Below are 5,955 nucleotides of genomic sequence, written 5' to 3'. Positions count from 1 at the left end.
CTCATATGAACATTTGAAAATTGCCCTGTTCTGACTTTTTTCTAGTTTCCTGTCTAGAACTTGTAATGCTAATTAATTACTCTTGCCTTTACTTCACATCTCCTATTCACGATTCAAAGACTTTCTTTTTCCTCCTTGAGATAAGAATTATGCAATTTGGGAGTCTTTTAGATAGACCCACTGAAGGGGTACTCCAATTGTCTCCCTCTGCATCCCTGTTCAGCATGGAAGAAGCCAAAGTGGTCTGTATCCCCATTCCTTATTTGCAATTTGGGTAACCTCTTCAGAGAATGGTGTGATAAGAATAGGAGGTAGGAATTGGCTAGGCAGTTAGGGTAAAAAGACCCCAAAGAAAAGTTGCCAGTTTCTTGGCTAAAACTCACAATGTCCTTGGGCCTCTTAGCAGCTTACTCTGTTCAATAATGTTGAAAGTATTTGGGAGCTTGTATCTAATCCTTAAAAGATTTTAGGGTTACCTCTTCAGAGGAGGGAAATGTTAGAGTGGACAAAAGCCCCATAAAAATAAATAAATCAAAGAAGAAGAAAGAGTACATGAAGTTATCAGAAAAAAATGATGGGTATATATGGGAGGAGTTAAAGGGGAGGGAGTGGACATGGATTTCATCAAAATACTTTATATGCATGTATGAAATTCTCAATAAATTATTTATTTAAAAAAATCATGGGGGGGTAGTTAAACAGAAATTCTAAACCTGCAAAACAATTTTCTTTCTTCTTTCTCTTTTTCTCTTCTTCTCTCTCTCTCTCTCTCTCTCTCTCTCTCTCTCCCCCTCTCTCTTTCCCTCCCTCCCTCTCTCCCTCCTTCCCTATGTCCCTCCCTCCCTCTGTCCCTCCCTCCCTATGTCCCTCCCTCCCTCTGTCCCTCCCTCCCTTCGTCCCTCCCTCTTTTCCTTCTTTCCTTCCGTGTGTGTGTGTGTGTGTGTGTGTGTGTGTGTGTGTGTTTGTGTGTATCCTTTTGAGACAGGGTCTCCCTGTAGCCCCAGCTGGCCTGAAGCTTACTATGTAGACCAGGCTGGCCTTAAAGAAAAATCCTCATGGAAGGTGAGCTGGTAATCTTGGCAGCTGCCTTGAGGAGGAGAATGGTCGGGAGAAGGAAAGAAATTCATGAAGCCCTGCAGGTTTAGAGCCTGCATAGAAGTCAGACGCATGGCTGACTGGCATCCACGTGGCTGGGAGAAGGAAGCTTTAGAAAAAGTAAAGAAATACAAGATGCTGGGGGCAGCCCAAAGCCTTAAAGAAAGCATGTTTAGAAAGGAGATATGAAGAAGAAAAGGAGAGATTATGCTTTTCTGAAGAATTCAGAAAAGCAGGAAGACTTAGAGAGATTTACATGTCTGTGGCTGGGTGGAGGAGTTCTGCGCTAGGAGGCAGGATTTCAGGCTGGAAAAAATTTGCCATCTCATTAATGCACTAGGTATTTTGGCCATGTGTTTAACACAACTCAAGGTGAACCTGTCTTCTTAGGGGTGGTCCTGTGACCAGATGATTGACCAGTGCAACTGGAAAGGTGGGTCTTTCAACAAACTAGAGATCTTATTGTCTTGACCGGTTCAATTTATGGGGCTATTTGCTACTCTAACACCAGGATTATATGGGTGTGTTCCTCAGCTCTTTCTGGAACTTCTGACCCTAGGCCAGGGTAGGGTCTGGGACAGCTCACCAAGATGTCTTACACAAAATAGAGGTGCTCAGGCTATTATACTCTAATCTCTGGTCCTCATGGTTGCAGAACAATGCTTGTAAGTACTGAGCCATCTCTCCAACCCTCAAACCTTGTATATTTGAAAAAGATTTATTTGGGGGATGGAGAGATGGCTCAGCAGTTAAAAGCACCTGACTGTTCTTGCAGAGGGCCCAGGTCTGATTCCCAGCACGTGGTGACTAACAACTTTCTGTAACTCTAGTCCAGGGGATCTGATGCCCTGTTCTCTCCTCCTTGGGCCCTACATGACATGGATGCACCTACATACATACAGGCAATACACTTATACACATAAAATAAAAATAATAAATGAGATAAAAAAATTAAGATTTAACTTTTTTATTTATGTGTATGTGTCCATGTTTCTGTTTGTAGGGTGTAGGTGTCTAGGAGATGAGAAGAGGATATCAGATCCCCTGGCACTAGAATACAGGTGGTTGTCTGTCTGATGTGGGTGCTGGGATACAAACTTGGTTCTCTGGAAGAACAGCAAGTGCTCTTAACCACTGAGCCATCTGTCCAGCCCCAAACCTTGTATTTTTAATCTTGAAAAGAATATATGTTTTTGCCTGGCCTATATAGTGAGTTCCAGGCTAGCGAGGGCTACAGTGAGACCCTGTCTTAAAAATACCCAAAAAAAAAGAAGAAAGAAAGAAGAAAAGATATGCTTTCTAGAATATGTGGTAGTTTCAAACTAAGTAGCTATAGAATATTGATGGATCATCACTCTTCTCCCAAAAACATTTTTAGAACAACAGCTCTCAGGAGAATTATGACAGGAGAGCAGAGTGAAAATGAAAAACACAATGTCAAGATTAACATATTAAAGAAGCCAGTGGCAGAGAAAGACTGGAAGCCCTTTTCCACCTGGGCTTCATAGGAGAGATGGAGCATGCTCAGGAACAACCCGAGATATGCAAATGTGGGCGAGGTGGGTGCTGTGTAAATGTCCTCATGGTCAAGGGATTTTAGAATGTAAGGTTCAAGGAATTAGGTTTATGAGGATTTGCTCCAGGATATAATGATCAAACACAGGGCCACCATGATTCCTTTTGTCATTCGTTGTCAGGCTTGAAACCAGAGCAATGTGTTCAGGATTTCATGGATTCTTGGAATCTGAATCATGGTCTCCTGCCCTCCATCAGCTACAAGCGATCTTGGGAGATGCTGGAATATATAAGTGAAAAGTGAACTGGATGGGGCACTCCATGATCAAAGTTCTCTTAGGTCATTACCATGAGGCAGCAGTTTTGGAGTCATCCATGTTCCTGTAAGTAAGCCTAATAAACTCATTGGTTTTCCAATTTGGACTTTGGTGGAGTTGTTACTTTGATATGTCATTGGTGTCTTATCTGTGGTGAATTTGGGCTGGTTTGTTTGTCTCCCTAGAAAAAGTTAACACAATACTTCACAATTTTTTAAAAAACTTAATTTTTATTTTATGTGTATGAGTATATTATCTGCATGTATGTAAGTGTACCCGTGTCATACAGAGGACAGAAGAGGCCATCTCTCCAGCCCCACACAATACACAATACTTCTTGATTAGAGAGACTCAGGGTCATCCAATTTCTGAGAAAGGATATCCTCAGTATTGCTTGAAACTTGAAGTTCAGAACAAGGAACAAGAAGAAAGATTGTCTAATACTGATTCACTGATCAACTGCTTTTGCCCATTTGGATACTTCCAGAGTTCCTTGATCAAAACTGAAATGAAGAGCTGAAAAGATGTGAGGCACAGGCATTTCTAAGCAACAAATCTGAGTTGTTTGGGGAGGAAGAGACAGACATCTAAACAAAAAGGGTTTGTACTAGACACTAGAAAAACACCGCTGTGGCACATCACTGTTATACCTTTAAAATGCAGGTTCGTGGAAAGGTATGGAGAGGAACTTCATTAGGAGAAAGAGAGCCACTATATACAGCATGATGGGGGTCCTGAGAGACAGATTTCAGTTCCAAGAATATCCAGAGAGATTTGTCATCATGGTCAAAAACAGCCATAATGGAAGCCTGAAGGGAGAGAGAACCTTCCCTTCAAACTTGGAGAACAAAGGATGTTTCTGACTCTTACAGGTTTTCAGGAAAGTGGGCAAGTTTCATACCTAGACCAATTCTGAGGATGAGTTGCATAGGTAGGTATTAGGTGGGACCAACAGTTCTAAGTTGCCTTGGTCCTGGGCAGCAGGTGGGGCAGGGGAGGCTGAGCTTGTTTTTTCCCACCTAGGCCTGTGTATTATTATCTCTGTATGTATGTATGTATGTATGTATGTATGTATGTATGTATGTGTATGTGTGTGTGTATATGTGTGTGCGTGTGTGTGTGTGTTTAGTATATTGGCTTCTAGGATATGATCTGGGGACTCTAGCAATGGCTGTCTCACACTGGAGAGGCTGGATGTCTCAGCAGTCCCAATCTGGTGCTGAAGGTGTGGAGGATTCCTGGAGAGCAGCTGGTCTTCAGTCTACCTTGGCAGCAAGCTGGTTCTAATATTGATGAATGAATGCCATAGCAATAAGGTAACATAAACTAACAAGAGTGAAGACAAACAGGCAGAAAACTAAAGCTCCCTTCTGCCATGTCCTTTTACATGGTCTGCCACTGGAAGGTGCCACCGCGTTTAGGGTGTGTTTTCCCACTTCAAATAATCTGATCGAGAAAGTCCCTCACAGGAGCCCAGTGCCTTGCTGTTTTAGTTGATTCTAGATGCAGTCAATTTGATAGCCAAGGTTAGCCATCACGCCGAGCGCTTTAACAGTCACAGCAGTTGGCTGTCAGTTTTTATCCTAAGGGGTAGGATACCTTTAAGGGTTCAGGGACCATGGACTGATTTCTGGGAAAGAGAAAGGCAGCTAGACAGTCGCTGATTTAACAAATCAGTGCTGTCCATCATAGCTCACATCATCAGCGCTGATGTTCCCCGCAGATGCACCATGCTTTTACTAAAGCCATGAAGCCAGCAAGCAGGCCACCATCTTTCCTCCTTTATCTTCGGTTCTGGCACCATTTCACACTCAAAGCAGCAGAAGGGTGTTATGTGCCAATGGTTGCCCTCAACTTGTACACATATACCAACAGAGTTATCTCGTCACACCCTGAGCACTCAGTTTGATCTGTTCAGGCTGGCAACTGGCAGAGTGAATTTTTCCATCCTGATAAAAATAGATGTGTTGACCAGTACTTACATGTGAGGCAAAAAATACAGTTGGTGCCAACATATTCCAGGGCCCAGTCAAGAGGCAAACATTGCAATCTTACCTGGTTATCTTTAGCCCACATTGTTCACACAGGTTTGGCATTGTTGCTCTGGACAAAAGTTTAATCATTCCTCTTCCAAGTGCTTTTTTCTTCTGGTAAGTTCTGAACACTTGAAATGCTTTTTTCTCTTTTTCATTCAAAGGCTAACAATACCACACCTTATTGCCATGTGATGGCAACTGGCACAAAAGTCCTTGAATCTGATGCTTTCTCCAGGCCTGTTAAAACAAAGACACTTTCTCTGGTAAGAAAAATATAGCTGAATCTACTCTGTTCTAAGGCCTGTGGCATCCAGGGTGGTAAAATCAGAATCATTATCTGGCATGGGGCTTCTCTGACTTATTAAGGAAGACTGACTTATCTTGGGACCCATGGTCAAAGGCATAATAATAAAGAACCATCAAATAATGGCTACTCCACCTGTCTGCTCCATTCTCAGAAGTCTCTCTTTGAGATGACCTGATCTCTTAATCTTCAACTCTTTACTGGGAGCAGTGACCTAGCATAGTAAACTCATTGGGTTCTGGGTTCAGAGAGAACTGGGTAAAAAAATATCCAGTTTTGATTGTACTACCTGAATGAAGTTGGGCAAATTTTGTTTTGGTCTTTTTGATACAGGGTCTCCCCATAGTTCCAGCTGCTCTGGAACTCAATATGTAGTGAGTTTTGAACTCACAGAGATCTGCCTGCCTCTGCCTCCCAAGCGCTGAAACTAAAGGTGTGCACCACCACACCTGGCCCTATGAGCTCAACTTCCATATCTATGAAATGGGCATGAGAGGGAACTACTAAGGGTTAGGTAAGGGAAACCATGTGAAGCACGGGGCCTGGTATATGTTATATGTTTAAGACATGATAAGCCTCTTCTATGTCTGTTTTCTGTTATGCAGGAACTGAGTTAGGCCTAGTGTTGCCATTTAAGATAAAGCACAAGGATTGCTACTTTCATAATTGTGGTATTGAGGGACTGGAA

Source organism: Nannospalax galili, unplaced genomic scaffold, assembly GCF_000622305.1.
Source record: "Nannospalax galili isolate Female #2095 unplaced genomic scaffold, S.galili_v1.0 scaffold889, whole genome shotgun sequence".
NCBI classification, from domain to species: Eukaryota; Metazoa; Chordata; class Mammalia; order Rodentia; family Spalacidae; genus Nannospalax; species Nannospalax galili.
Note: the sequence above shows the minus strand (reverse complement) of the source record.